Below are 16,606 nucleotides of genomic sequence, written 5' to 3'. Positions count from 1 at the left end.
ATGAAGAATTCAAGCGGTTTTTTCGAAATTACTAACGAATTTATAGAAAAGTTATCCAAGCTGCAAAGGCATATGGTGTTTCCAAATCAATTATATCTTCCAAAAATATTTCTAAAACTGCATGGGACATCATCAACAATAAAAACAAATCATGCAACAAACAAATCAAATTAAGTGGTGATAGACTTGTGGAGGGCGCGGTGGAGGTTGCAAATAGGTTTAACGGATTCTTCGGATCTGTTGCTTTTGAGCAAGGCCCTTGCCCATCACCCCCACAAGGAATCCAAAGACGTAGGAAGTGTCCAGTAACCTCCCTGGCACTGGCACCTGTCGTTGAGGAAGAGCTTGAAAAAATAATTCAGCAGCTCCCAGCCAAAAAAACAACGCAATGTTCCGGCAATAAAAAACTGATTTGATTTTATTTTTGGCAAAGTGCGTTCCTAGTGAGAGCCACTAGGAATATTCTTGTTTTGGAATATTCCAGACACTAACAAAGAAAAACACACATGCGCGCATTGTGTGTGTGTGTGTGTTTTGTGAACTGTGTACGATTTCAGTGCGAAGAAAAGTAACAGTTCAAGTAGGCCGGTAACACTACACGTAAATAACACAGTACAAACAGTCTTTGGGAATGTAAATAGTAATTGATATTAATCTTAGGACTAATGAATTATAATTAAATAAATAAATAATAAACAAAGCATAGAACGTAACTGAATCATGTAAGTAAACTTTAATGTACAATATCGGTACATCATTATTTTATGTTCAGGATTAATTTGAATACCGAGTCTCCTGCAATTGATAGCGATTAAACAGTGTATCATGTGTGTTGTGAGGTTGCCACTTATAAATTTCAGGCTCACATAGGCGGTCGCTGGTATTGGGGACGAGTCGACACGTCGGCCACGGCACCGTGGCAGTGCAGGGAGGAGACAGGAATATAATTAACTGTCGTCTATGCCTGTATCTCTGCTCGCTCAGCCTGTACTTAACAGTGCTAATATTATAACTCATAACCAGGGGTGGCTCTAGGACTTTTATTTTGGGTGGGCCCATTTATATATATATAAAACTTTAACGCCGGGGGTCCGGGGTTGGAGAAATTTGTAAATTTTGTACTCAAAAGGTGAGTTTTTAGGCCTTTCTGAGGTGAAATTTAATTTTCTGATGTTTTAGAAAAATTGCTACAATTTTAAACAGGGTGTCCACCCGATCGGGAAAACCGGGAATAAGCCGGGAATTTTTCTGAAAACCGGGAAAATTTCAAAAATAATTTTTCCGTCTCCAAAAACTTATAAAATCAACACATAATTTGACAGCTTCTGGAATCAAGAACTGATTAATCACGAAACATCGTATTTTACGCGACGAAATTGTGAATGCAGATCGACATATGTTCGTGAGCTCCATCTGAAGCCGGTTGATCTAAGTTACCTCCACTAGTGTAGAGGAGTTTATCTTGCTTAGTTCTACTCTTGTTCTGTGGTAAGCCTCTCCCCCCCCCCCCCAAATACGGAACAATGCATTGGACAATTCAAGTCGGCCGACCGATCGTTTTTACTTAAGCACTAAACGAGTGGTACGCTTTAAGCGGTAACTCGGCAGAGCGGTAGTAACCGCGATACTATCGTGTTTTTGACGTGTGTTAGATAGATAGCACAGGTCTAAAATGTACAGTGTTATATAACAGTTTCAGAGTTCGGTTTGTTGAATAATATAATGTTTGACGGTTTGATAAGAGATGCAGCCTGGGTTTTTGAGTACACCAGAATGTCAGTTGGATTTATACAAAGCTTAATAAGATACCTTTTGGAGAAGAAAGTAGTGGGTTGTTTACAACAAGTAACGTCAAGAAGGGGGCGTTTTGATCCTGTTGCATAGCAATGACACAATGAGCTGAAGGGTGAACGACAGGAGAAACATTTAATGTTTATAATTGGTAGCGGATAAGCGCCTTAGTGTGGTACTGCCCTGCCGTTCACGTCCGTCATGGCTAGTGTCGAGTGTTCTCTATATGTACAACACTAACATGAAACTTTAAGTCTCCGCTCGATCATCCGATTGTCATCAAATTACGGAGGTTAAAACAAAGAAAGTAATGTTGTATTTTGATATCACGGTCACACCCAAATATCGACTGAACTACGTTTACAACGGCAAAAAATGGCGCAAGTTTTGTGTCCGACTGTAAAAATCGTTAGTATAAACGGGCGCAAGGGCTCTCGCGAGCGCTGCCGCAACTAGTGTCGGACAGTTGGTTACAAGGAAGGGAGAACAGTGTCGACTATTAAAATTTCAATTATAAACATTGCCGAGACATCACTGCCGTGAGTCAACAGACTTCGTCTTGACTCCCGGAACAACCAGCGATATAACTGTAGCAAGTACTTGCGACATTTCTCGTGAGTAAAATTTCTTGTCTTGTTCACATTATGCAAGAGTAGTTTTGCAAATTCTTTCACAACTTTACTTGCCAATGTAAACGCATCTTATGTTGTTGCCAGTCTACGAACGGCAGACGGCCAGCCACGCTCATCAGTTTTCGTCGTCAGAGCGGCATTACCGGAATTACTTCTACACACACGTGAAGATCGTTCGGACGATTCTAACTGTTCAAACCAAATAGTCCAAAGTGCATGAGGATCTTTATGTCTTGTTGTTTCGTAGTTCTTGACTGTAATCTAACTGACTAAATGGTAGAGTCTGTACTGTCTATTCGTGGACAAAAACAATCGGCAGTACTCAAATTACCAATTGGTGAAGCATGTTTTTGTAGTTCTTTGAGTATCAAACTATTTAGAAATATATAGCAACAGAATAATATAATTTATAAAGAATATTTTAATTGAAGTTCGTTTTTCTGTGTCTATATTTTTCAACACTAGCTTGTCTCCTGGTTCTATGCGCGGACGTTACCTCCTGCTTAGTAAACAGACGATCTCTAATTCGTATTTTATCCGTAAGTCGTACTTGTCATTGTTGTAAATAAAATATATTCTCCATAAATATACATCCATACATTTTTACGTAAATGTAATGTATTCTGGAAGCTCATTTTATAACTTACCAATTCTATTATTTAAATAGGAAAAAATGACTTGGAATTTAAAATATATTCATTTCCCTGATTCTCTGCAACTTTCTTTGAAGTAACATGGTATTCTTAGGCTTTCCCCTCCTTCACAAAAAATAAATAAATTAAGTATAATTGAGATGAAATTATTTGGTTTATTTATTGATTGTACTGAACTTGTGTACCGGCGAAATCACTGTCTCATACCGAAAGTTCGACCACCGCTAGACCTCTTGTACCGTTTACTGGCACATGAGGGGTTAGCTTTGAAATTTAAAATTTTTGTGAAGGTTTTAAAAAATAAAAGTAAATCTTCTGAAATAAATAAAGATCAAACTAAAATAAAATTTCTTCTTAAAAATAATAACTATAATTAAAATTAAAATAAAAACTTCTCGATGATATTTAAATTCAAACTTGTAATATATTCTTCACTCCCAAAAATGTACAAAGTTCTTACAGCTTTTTATTCAATTTTTAAAATTCAAAAATTTCACACTCTAATCTGATCTGGCAATTCTTCACTCTAATTTAGCTTCAAAATTCAATTTTTATTTTGTTTCTAATTTTCTTTACTTTACTTTAAAAATTATTCTTAGGTGTTAGACACTTAAAAATTCTTCAGTGTTAGAGATTTAATAAATCAAATAATTCTTCAGTGTTATAGATTTAATAAATCAAAAAATTGCTGAAAGCATCTGTAACAACCACAAAACTCTTTTAGTATTTTCACATGAAATTTTATATACATGTGCTCACTGTACCAACAAGTTTTATATTGCACAGATCAAAAGGACAAGTTCCTAAATTCCCATTAAATTTAATTTGTACAATATGTCTTTCCCAAAATTATTCCAAAATAACTAAGAATGTATATTGACTGGACTCCATTTAAAAAGTTCACTTACCCGCAGGTTCGATGACAATTAGCAAAAAGATTTACTCTAAGCACTATTTACTCTACTCGTTACAAACACTCCGATGAACTGAGACGGAGGTACGACGTCTACCTCACCCCACCTCTCAATTTCGTTATCAAACACTGCCATCTGCGATGCGCGCCTCGCCGATAGCAGCCTCTTTTGTACAGTCCAGCCCTTATCATTCTTCTGGCCTACTCCTTCCACCGGTAATCCAGTTACCCCAGAATTATTATTTAATACAATCGGTACACTCTGACCCACAATACTGAGCCGCAGTCTGCTCCACGGTAGCGCTGTGTTGGTATTTATTTGTTATCTTTGTATTTACAAATTGGATACATGTATTTTCTAAACATCACAGAAAGGAACGCTATTAGGTATACACAGTGTTATGTAGACACGTAGAAAGAAAATACAGAGATAAAACCTAAGGAGCTTAAAATAGGTGATAGCGATAAATCGTCACCGAATTTCTCACATATCGATAGCGACGAAATACTAGAGCATCGCAGCTTTGTGGAATTTCTTGCAATTACTGCTTGTGATGATAAAACGTCAACGTTGCTCTTGCCGTAAGGGTTAAATACAGTATTATAATTGTCTATTTGCTTTTGAAAATATACTAGATAATCGGAAATTTTCGACTGGGAAACACGTTGAATTTGAAAAGAGGATTTGAGTGGCCACCCTGTTAAACATTTGTTAAAAAATAGGATTTGTTCCATACGTTTATATTATGTCCATATTAATATTTTTACATCATAATCTCAATGTGGTTGCTTCACTTGTATCAAAAGAAAAACATTTCACGGAACAAATATGAGTAAAAATAAAAACTGTGCTACCTAGGAAGGGAGAAAATACTTCCCTTGTCGCTTGCTGCGTACAACAGAGGTGAATTTAGTTTTTGTTTATTGACTCCCTTGTATTTAAGAACCCACTTTGTGTTACATTGCTGTGGTACATGTAACTGTTTATTACGAGTTGCTGTCTTCTTCTTGAAAGAAAATATTTCCTGTATAAAACACACGACGATTGAAAAAATAAATAACTTCAAGGAGCCCAATTGTTTCATCGACCCTACTAACACTTTTCGCAAAATTTACAAGGACCAAGTTCAGCCTGTGGGCATGGCAATGGATGTATGGACATTGGTTTTTTGGTTAGATGTCGAATCAGAGATTCGTAATTAGTAGGTACCTACGTAAGAGTAGGTAATTAAACTCACCAGGCATGACACTGGCTCCATCAAATGAGTGGCTAAGTTCGTGCACTTGAACAAACCTAAGAAATCGTTTTTTTTTACTTTAGAATCGTGAATATATCTGCAGCAGACACCCATCTGTTCGAAGTGACCCTCATCACGAGGTTCATCAATAATTATTATACTGTAGTCATTGCTACCTGTTTTAATTTCAGAAATATTTTGATCAATAATTACTTTCCTAATAGCCAGTATAATATTATTTTGTATGATTTGTGATGTATATGTTGCATTATGGTAAGCTTTAAATATTTTTATCTAAGGTTTCATTTTCAATGCAAAGAAGACTTCACAGTTCATTAAAATTGCCTTTGTTTAGTTTGTTACTTCCTTTTTTATTAGACCTTTTGCTTGTAATACTACTTTCGGAATCAGCTTCTCTGTCTCACTCACTAGAGTCACTACACTCTGCCCTATCTTCGCAATCCTTTAGCTCAGTTTCGCGGTGCCCGCGCAATGCAATGTTTTGCCTTCTGCAAAACATAATGCTTCTAATAACTGACTTAAGGATGTCTCAATTTATTTGTATTTCTTTGGCGAGTTGATAGTTAATTTTTGTAGTCACCACACCAGTCTTTTGGAAGATTTCCATCCATGGTATTTAGATAAACATGCTTTGTGGACATTGGAACTTTCATGTCCTGTTCACCACACTTCCTAAATTTCCATTGTGACCAGTTTTAACTAACACATCTTCAAGTAATTGGCCCTGTATAGAAAATGTCTACAGACAAAGCAAAAAACCGATTAAATTTTAATTGAATATTCTATCCAAGAGCATTTTCGTACCACGATCTCTGAAATTATCCTTGTTTCCAACTAATGTTGCGGCGTGGAATCCTTAGTACTGGGCTGTTTGGGCTCATTGTCACAACTTATTCTCACATCAAGAAAGACAACATGACTATCTACCATTTGTGTTTTAGAGGTACAAGACAGATCCAATTTTATTTTTTTACTCTTTTGTTGCTCAAATTTTTTAGAAATGCCACTCGGTTTAGGCCTGACATCGTCAGATTCTATGTCTGTTTGAACTGGTTAATTATAATTCTTAGGAGAAGTTTTTCTTTTACGCAAATATTTATCCATATTAATTGGTTGTGGCAAATAAATAAATAAATTGTACAAATCTGACCTCCTAAAAGTTCAAAGTGATCTTTAATTTTGTATTATTTACAATTTATGCTATTTGTAACAATAACACTTGTAAGTTTAGTTTATTTTTAGCCACAATGAAAACTACACAAGATGCTTATAACATAAACTAAATGTTTAACCTTTATAGGTTATACCTTTTTTCTCGAGTTGCTCTGAATATAAACAAAACAAAACCCGTTTTTCCACAATACTTCCTGTTGATTACGTCTTGTTATTAAAAATCTGATTGGGCCCGGGCCACCCCACTGCTCATAATAAATTTCCAAGGGCTGCTCTATATCCAGGTCACTGTAAGCATTCCTCTAAGATCTCTAAGTGCCCATCTTTTCCCAGTAGAGCCCAGAACCAATTCTTTTAGCAAATACAATTTACTGATTATTACAGTGCTTATGCTTAACTCGACCCAACTAGGTCCACCACCTCACCCGTACACTCCACCGATCCCATATCAGTCATACACTTTGGTTAGGTTAGGCATTCATCGCCTACGGTAATTGTTTTAACAACAAATATTGCGTTGACAACGATTGCGTTGATTGTCGATCGGTTTGGGCAGACAGCTGTTCTACTACCACTCATATTTTAGTAATAATTTGAACAGTTAAAGACTCTACAGTGATATTTTTAGTGATATAATTAAAATATAAGTTATTTATTTTATAATGGGGTCTAAGACACCGGAAAATCGTGATATTTGTGAGGAAAAACTTCCAAAAACTGGTGACCATGCTTTGTGCTCGAGCTGTGGCAATGGCCTTCATCTCGACACTTGTAGTATAAAGAATAAAACCTGGAGCAATATGTCTGTGGCCACGCAGGCTACGCGGGTTTGTGCTAATTGCAGGAATCAGAAAAAAGGCTCAACATCTCAGATGATGAAGAGAACATCCTAACCTCCAACTCCGACAACACTCTTGAGGTTAGTAGCCTAGGTGTACAGAGGGCAATTCTAGCCAAAGTCAATTCTCTAGTGGACATGAGGGCTAAGGTTGATAGCATTGAAGAGTCCATGAAATTTATAGCTGATAAATACGACTCCCTGCTGGCAGAAGTCATGGGTCTGCGTAAAGAAAATGGAGAGCTGAGGGCTAGGGTAGAGGTGCTGGAGAAGAAAGAGAAATCAAGTAAAGAGGTGATTAGCAATCTCTCTAGTGACTTAGCCGATCTAGACCAGTACGGAAGACGGTTAAATCTCGAGATTCATGGGTTGAAAGTAGTTGGCAATCCTAGGGATGAAAATCTTTCAACCGTACTTGAGAAATTATCCAATGACATCGGTGTGGATTATAAGCCTGAAGACATCCATCAGGCCCACCGCCTTCAGCCGAGGAGAGATGGAAAGCCTCCCACAATCATCGTTCAGTACTATTCCAAGACATCAAGGCACCTATGGCTGAAGAATGGAAGAAGGGCCAAGATAAGTGATGTGTACTTTAATGAGAACCTATGCCCGCAGTACAGACAATTACTTCGAGAGGTTAAACTTAGAGCTAAGACGCATAATTTTAGGTTTGTCTGGTTTAGCGGTGAATACTGGCAAAAAAGGGGGGAAATGACAAAGATTTATTGGTTATAAAATCTTGGAATGACCTCAGCAAAATTGTGTAGGCCTAATATCAGTGTTGCTGGGCCTATAGTAATATTTGAAATTACAATTTTTTTGCCAGTAATGGTACAGTATGTCTTAATTTATTGTTTTCTGTTTCTTTTCTTCTTATTAAATATTAGTTTTTTGCAGGTATTAATTCTTTGATTGTTTGTGTTTCTATGTTCATGGTTTAAATTTTTTATTGTTTGTTGTTGGGTATTGTTTGGCTGATCAGAGTCATGGGTATAATCCTACATATGGTATATATAGCCTTTGTTATGTTTTGGTTGAGATTTTTCATTGTCTATTACAGTTAGGGTGTTATAATGTTGGGTTTTGTTGTTTATTGTTGTGTAGGCTACTGTGGTATATATTTATTCTGTTATTTTTATTGTTGTTTGCTCAAATATTTCATGGATGTGGATTTAACTGATGAACGTTTGCTATTCAATAGTTATAACAATTTTTATGAGTGGTATACCACAGTAAATAGGAAAGTTCACAGTCTTGACATAGTCTACCTAAACATTAGGTCATTAATAAAGCACTGGGATACTTTAATTTTGCATTTGGTGACAGGTGAAATAAAGTTTGACGTGCTAGTCTTAGCAGAGGTTTCTTGCGACGAGCACGAGCTAGCCCTATTCAATATCCCAGGTTATACTAGAGTAAGTAAATTAAGAGAGATCAAGGGGGGAGGGGGACTGGCAATGTTTATCAATGCAAACACTCTTAACTTTTCACTCATTACACTGGATAACATTAGCACTTATGAACATATCACAGTCGATTTGGAGCTGATAGGGTCGAGAGAAGAGACTACAGAGTAGCACTACACGCAGTTTATAGACCGCCCACATCATCTAGCGGTTTTTCCCTCCAGCTGGCCACACAAGAGTACTATGGCCCTGACTGTTATTAAAATTCATAAAAATATGATTCTGATAGGAGATGTAAATGTTAATACTACAATGACAAGCAATGATTTAAATACCTTATAATATGAAGCGGTACTAGCAGACCTAGGCCTAGACAGAGGCATATGGGACTATACAAGGGAAGAAATAAGGGTAGGAAGTTTAGTCAGATCATGCATCGATCATATTTATTACTCGCATGAAAGACATGTGGAAAGAATATATACGGGCGTAGCAAAAGTAAAGATCTCTGATCATTTCCCGGTATTGGCCAGGATAGAACTATCTGGAGGAAGAGAGGGAGACACAGAGAATGAAAAAATTAGAAGGCTTAACGATAGACAAGTAAGGATAAGGCTGGAGGAAGAACAATTTGCAAAGATTTATGAGGAAAGCACGATTACAATAGACAGGAAAAGTGGGAGGGACAGAGAACGGAGTCAAGCTCGTAGTAAATCGCCTATTAAACATTGAATGAATCAGGAACTCCTAAATTTACTAAAGGAAAGAGATCGAATATTTAGATTATAGAAAGGGGACCCCTCAAACCATAGACATAGAGATTTATATAAACGAATAAGAAATAGATTGATCAATTATCAATATGACTAAAAAAGAAAAAAATGCCTACTATAAAAATATATTTGAAAGAAACAAAAATAACACAAGGAAATTATGGGAAAATATTAACCTTTTACTCGACAGAAACAAAAAAGGGAATGTCTATAAAGCTATTGAAATAGGTATGTGTAAAACTTTGAGTATGATTGAGATTGTAAATGGTTTTGCTCAATACTATGTTGAAGGAGTGGATAATCTAAAGCATTCATGTGGTTATGTAGATGTAGAAAATATTTCTACTTAAAATGAGACCAACGAAGAGCTAAGATATAATTTTTATATACCACAAGCTACACCTGAAAAGATCATGGCTTTAATTAAAAGTATGAACCCTGACAAATCCCCAGGTATAGACAACATACGAATGAAAGATTTGAAAATAGTAATGGGTAAAATAGCTAAACCCTTAGCAACGCTTATTAACACTTCAATTTATCAAGGTGATTTTCCAAACTGCCTAAAAAAATCTGTAATCCGACCGATCTATAAGAATAAATCCAAGAATGAGTTTAGAAATTATCGACCTACCGCTATACTGCTATACTCTATAGAGAAGATACTGGAGAAATATGTCCTAGATAGCTTGAATAAATATCTATCAGAGAATAATATACTAAATGATAGGCAATTTGGTTTCCGGAAAAAGCGCAGTACTGTAAAAGCATTGGAAGAGTTTTTAAAAATGTTGAATTATGGAATGGATAAAAGACTTCGTAGCTTATGCTTATTTATAGATTTTGTCTAAGGCCTTCGAATCTATAGAATGCAGTCATATCGTAGCTTCTCTGTATAAAATAGGTGTAAGGGGGTCCCTACCTCAGATGGTTCACAAGCTATCTTAAGGACAGAAACTTTGTCGTTAAAGCAGTAGGCGTGCTGAGTGAAGAGAATACAAAATATGGGGTGCCTCAGGGAAGCCAGATCGGACCAGCTCTGATTAATATTTATCTAAACGAAGTATTGAATAAAATTACAATGTGTGAGAGTTTTTCAAACGCTGATGATGTGGTATTGGTGACACAGCATACAAACTTACAGAGAGTACAAGATATTTTACAGGAAGAATTTAAGAAGTTCACTAAGTGGAGTCATGACAAAGGACTTATTATTAAAAAAGAAAAGACTAGCATCATGCATATATGTCGAAGAACGTGAAAATTAATATTGATATAAGTATTAAATATCATAGCTTTAAGTGCCTGCATGAGCAGAGCTTGTGTGAATGTGAGAATATAGCCATGGTTCAGAGTACATCATATCTAGGTCTGATTGTGGATAGTAAATTAACGTGGAGTGATCATGTGAGTAGATTGCACAGAAAGCTATGTCCCGGCACTGCCATGATGCATAAACTTAGAAATAAACTTAGTGAGAATGCCAAACTAGCAGTATATAAAGCATTGATCGAGTCACATATAAGATATGGTGTATCTGTGTGGGGAACAGCAGCAGTCAGTCATTTAAATAGAATAGCTGGTCTTAAAAAAAATGTTTGAGGGCACTGTTTGGTACCGGCTTTGATCAAAACCGAGGTGTAGGATATGTACAGTTATGCAGGACAACTAACGCCAAAGGGTTTGTACACGTTAAATATCATGACAAAATGTTATGGCAATATAGAATTTTAAAAAAGGTATAGAATAATGTTATTTAATATGTCACACCAATTCCCAACACCATGTAAGGGCGGATATTGCCGAATTATATAGTCCCAAAGTTATTTAATGCATTGCCGGATGAAATTGAGAATATACCACACTTCAAGACTTAAAAAAATGTATTGAACTATGGCTATTAAACTTAGAAATGTAATTAAACTGAGATTTACCTGAGAAAAAAAACCACAATAGCGTAATAGTGATGAAACACCCACAACTTGCTTTGGATCACTGTGAAATACTGGTTCACTGACACACATTGGATATATACCCTACGAATATATACACAGTGGACATCACTCTGGCGCACTGAACGACGTGACACAAACACTGAACACTGCGTATCGTGGGCCTGCAGTTAAATGGATTGTTATATTAATGTAACATTGTTATGTTCTCTGATAATTTATTGCTACTCGTTATCTATTTATAGATTATATTGTTGGCTATTTAAATTATATCATAATGTTAATCACTGATATTTAAAGCTTTGTGGGCACAGTTTTAGAAGTAAATAAGTTATTCTGACATTGTTATTTATATGTTAAATATTTATTGTAAATCGTTAATTAGTGGTTTATTTGTATTTTATGCTTGGTGTTAGACTATACTGTATTATTGTTGTACCGTTGATACTCTAGCTTTAATAATAAATGAATTACATGTTAGTTTTCATATTGTTATTAGTTTTTTAAGAATGTTATTTGTGGTTTCTGTTTCTCTCTCCGTTATTATTGGCGATGAATGGCTATACACCTCGCAGGGGTCACCACAACACGGTGTTGCGCACACACACATTTAACCTAATTAAAACACATAAGCATTAACACACACTATAACTAACGCACACAAACACCGACACCATGAACACTACAAGGGGAGCACACACACAGTACCGCGCGCTGGAGTTTACGTACCTCCTCAGTCATGTTAAAGCGAGTAGCTGATTGAGTACCGCACTGTCCCTCTAGAAACGTGTTGGAATTTGACTGAGGGCAAGTTTTATTTGCTTATTTGTTTAGAGATAAGGAGATTTGGGAATCCCAGTTCCAGGGTTGCCATTCGTCGTTGCTGAGGGAAAAATGAATTGGGATTTTTAGGACTCAAATATGCTTTTAATTTTAACTATTTCTGTTAAGTTTTTTTTTATGTACTGTTTCTATCAATCAATTTACCACACATACCAAGATATCTTAGCTAGTGCCTGCCCTAAACCGCCGAATTTGAGTTTATAGTTTAGTAAATTAAAAGAAAGTTAAAATTTGAATATTTGTATCAATGTATTCTATATACTACTTTTTCAAGTGGACCTCACCGACAAGTTTTGTTGAACTTGGTGAGGCCAAGACTATGTAAAACAACTGATTATAAATAAAAAAAAGAATAAATTGCCTTTTCTAAAATGCCACAACAAATTATGATTTTAACACACGTGACGTCAGCTTTATCATTATGCAGTTTATAGTGGGAACTAAGCTAACCTCAGCTAAAATCGGTATTAGTAATCAAGTCTTAAATCCTTATTCTGTTTACCGGTAGAAATCAGATAGGCCAGACCTGTGTAGCTGTGTTTTTTGAAATGTTTAATCTACCAACTTGGTAGACCAGTGTTTCTATTAAAGGTTAGTGATAATATGCTTGTATTAGGTTTTTTTTATTATGAAATCTAAATAGGCCTAGGTAGGTTATGTACTGCCCACCTGTTAATTTTGTACACAAAAAATTCCAAAGGATTCATTGATGTCCTACAAATTTCTTGGTTACACCATAGTAAATATTTTTTATGCAGTACCTATTACATTTTTGGACTTATTGTTTGTTTATGTCAATATATCCCCAGCTATGATCATACTTAGGCTTTTATGCAACTTCATATCATTTACCTGTAAGTGGTGTTTTATTTTCATTACCTTACTTAAAAACTGAAACTTTTATATCTTATCAAACACAGTAAATTCGTTAATGGTAAAGGGAATGTTATGAAACTGTCTAGGGAAGATATGTGCACTGTTAATGTACCATAAAAATGTCAGAGCTCTAAGTTTTGAGATATGTAACATCAAACTTAAAAAAATAAAAATTACGGGAAATTACAAAAAACTAACAATAAAGTAGGCATAGGCGTAATAAAATAAGAAGTATAATTACCATAATTGTAAGCTAGCACCATATGGTTGGTTGTCAGGCTCCTGGTATAGGACTTTTTGTCAAAGTCCTGTTCTGCTGGTTTTTTTTCAGTTCTGAACTCTGCACTTACTTGAGTAGCCTTTATTGAAGGACAAAACTCTTTCAAATGTACCAAATTTTAATGTTGAAAAAGTGACAAAAGCCATTTTGGGAATGCGAGTCCAAATACGATTATTGAGGGACTCGTTGGGTTATTTACCTTTGATTGGCCTTTGAGACATTTCCCAAACATCTGAGGGTCAGAAAGCTCCTGAATATAGGTTTTATTTTCAGTATTACTACTTCTGGCACATGGAAGTACTATATAGGCTATATATACTTGTGCTATACAAACAGTACAAGTGCCACAAGCCACACGCTCTCTCACAAGGTTGTCTGAAATAATTGCAGACGTTAGATAATTTTTTCAGTAACCTTCTATTATTTTCATTTTATGTGTTGTGTATCATTGGTAAGAGAAAGTTCCATAGAAAAATAATCTGTAAAACCTCAAAAAACGCAAAACAATTAAATTTGGCCAGTTTAGTATCCTGTAAAAGTTATAAATATCGACACCAATTTTAGCACTTTTAGGAATTACGGAACCGTAAAAAAATGTACACAGTAACTTGTGTCCGACATTGATTTATTGGATGAAACATGGTTTTAGAGTCTTTTTGGAAAATGGAAATACTGTCATTGCAAAAATGACGATTTCAACTTTTTAATTTTAACAAAACTCAAACTTAATTTTAACTTCAAACTTAAGTTTTAAAAACAAAATTAAAAGTGTCTCGTTTAGATCTGCAAAGCCAATTAGACCGCAAAATATGACGAATTAAGAATAATTAGTGGCCATTTTTTGGGATCTTCCAGTTAACGCGAATTCTGTAAAACTTGTGGGTATATTTAAAGTTGAACTAGAGGGATATTAAATTAAATTGTAATAATAATTTACTGTCAAAATAAATAAATACGTGTAACCAATTTCTGTGCAACTAAATAACTAAATGAACATTAAATTGATAAGAACTTGTAAAGAGAAATTCCAATTTAGGACATAAGCGTAGTGCCAGTAGTAGACCTACTAGTAGTGATAGTCTCCGAGTCGGACTTTGGATCTGAGATAGATATCTCACAGTTTCAATTCCTGTAAGTATTCAAATCATCGGACAGGCCAATCGCTTGAGATAATGGAAAAAATCATGTTCAACAGGAGATTGGCCTATATTTTGTAATAAAGTTAATAAATAGTGTGTAAATCAACCTAAGTACGTATAATATCTTATTTAAAAAATGAGAAATTGTTTCACCTCACACTGTGAACGGTGTAACTCTGTAATGAAACATAAAACACTGTGTTAGTTTAATACATATCAGGCCTATCATGAGATGTGTTCAAATATGAAATTAACAATGTAGGCCAGTTAAAAATTTTGAAAATTTGATGAAAAGTAGATCTAATTATTAGTGCGGGAAAGATTTTTTTATAAAACTAAAAGAATGAATGCACCTACATTATCAATGTTATATGCCGGTCTATAAGTAAAACTCAAGACTAAAAGTGTTCTACTTATTTTCCTCAAACCGTTTGGTGAAATAAATTTTTGCCACAGGTACAAGCTGTTTCTTACAACTAAAACAAGTACTAAAACTCTATGTAACAAACATTTTTATGGTACAAACGAAAAATTACTTATGTTGAAGTATAGAAGTATATGATGTCAAGTTTTGCTACTTTTGTTAAGATCGAACACATTTTATTTTTCAAAGAAATCAAAAATGTATATGAATCAGAAGGAACAAAACAGTAATGTGTGTTTGTGTGTGTGTGTGTGTGGGTGTGTGTGTGTGTGTGTTTTGTGAACTGTGTATGATTTCAGTGTAATCTAATACATATTTGTTATAACCTCTGCAAAGATTAACATTAATACTCATATAAATTTAACTTATCAACATTTATATGTTATATTCTCTTGCATGATTTTTAAAAGACAGTTGGTTTAAACATAGACTTAAGAAAGTTATTACAGAGAAGGGACACCCAAAAATTATTTTATATATAGTGACGTTTGTACTCTTATTGAACGCATAACCGTTTTTCAGTTTTAAGGTGCTGCTATCGGCATTCCAGTAGAATAATATGTTTGATTGTTGAAGAAAAGTTTGGGCGCAACCTCTAATATACATTTATAAACACAGGAAAAATATATATATTGATAATCATTCTAAAATCAATCAAGAGTGATTTAGGCAGGTATTAGTGTTTTTTTATTTGGATTAGATTAAAACATTACCAAAATTTCCTAATTTAAATAACTGTAACTTCTTGCGTAGTGAAACAAAATTGACCTCGAAGGCCTACGAACATGAAATAAAAAATATTCTCCATAACGAAAATCTATTGCACTACGTTATTAAATTCTACAAATATTTCCGTGAAAACTTAGTACAACATGATGAGTAGAACTTTGTGTAAAGTTTGTTATTGGACATGGAAAATTTAAAAGGATAAACGAATTTGTGAAATTTCCATCGTTGTTATATATTATAAAATGTATAACACAACGTTTCGAAGATCTAAATCCATGCTATACGTCAGAGGAGCAGACAATTAGTAATAAAATTCAAAATACTTGGCAATGAACTGCCACTAATTAAAAAAGAGAAAGACGACAAATTATTAAGAGTTACTAAAAGATGTTTAGAGTCCAGACAGGAGAAATGACCCCAGCAGTTACTGCACAGGATGCAAATCACGACTACTAGTCAAGCACAGGTGAAAGTGCAATGCAACAATAATTTCTTCCTCAATGTTACCACAATAGATGTTTACTAATCTTTTAGGAATAAAACATTTATAAAATGAAACTGTTTGAAAGATAGTAACATGTTACTGTGGTACTAAATAATTAAACAATAAATAAACGATTATAATTCTTGTTGCGGAACTAATAAAAAAGTAACTGGAAATTATATTAAATTCTATAGCAAATTTACGTTCTGAAAGCAAAAATAGAAACAACTACGATTTTCAGATAACTGAAAACCAATAAGTGAATGTTTAGTTTAGCTCCGGTTCACCTTCATCTTGGTCCAGTGTTTGGGATGTGACGCTGTCAACATTTGCACAGTACACTGTATATTAAAGTTGTATATACAACTTTCTCTAATGCATTAAATTTTAAAATAGAATGAAGGGGAGCGTGTGAACGTGAGTGTAAAGATAGAAATC

Source organism: Homalodisca vitripennis, chromosome X (assembly GCF_021130785.1).
Source record: "Homalodisca vitripennis isolate AUS2020 chromosome X, UT_GWSS_2.1, whole genome shotgun sequence".
Lineage (NCBI taxonomy): Eukaryota > Metazoa > Arthropoda > Insecta > Hemiptera > Cicadellidae > Homalodisca > Homalodisca vitripennis.
Note: the sequence above shows the minus strand (reverse complement) of the source record.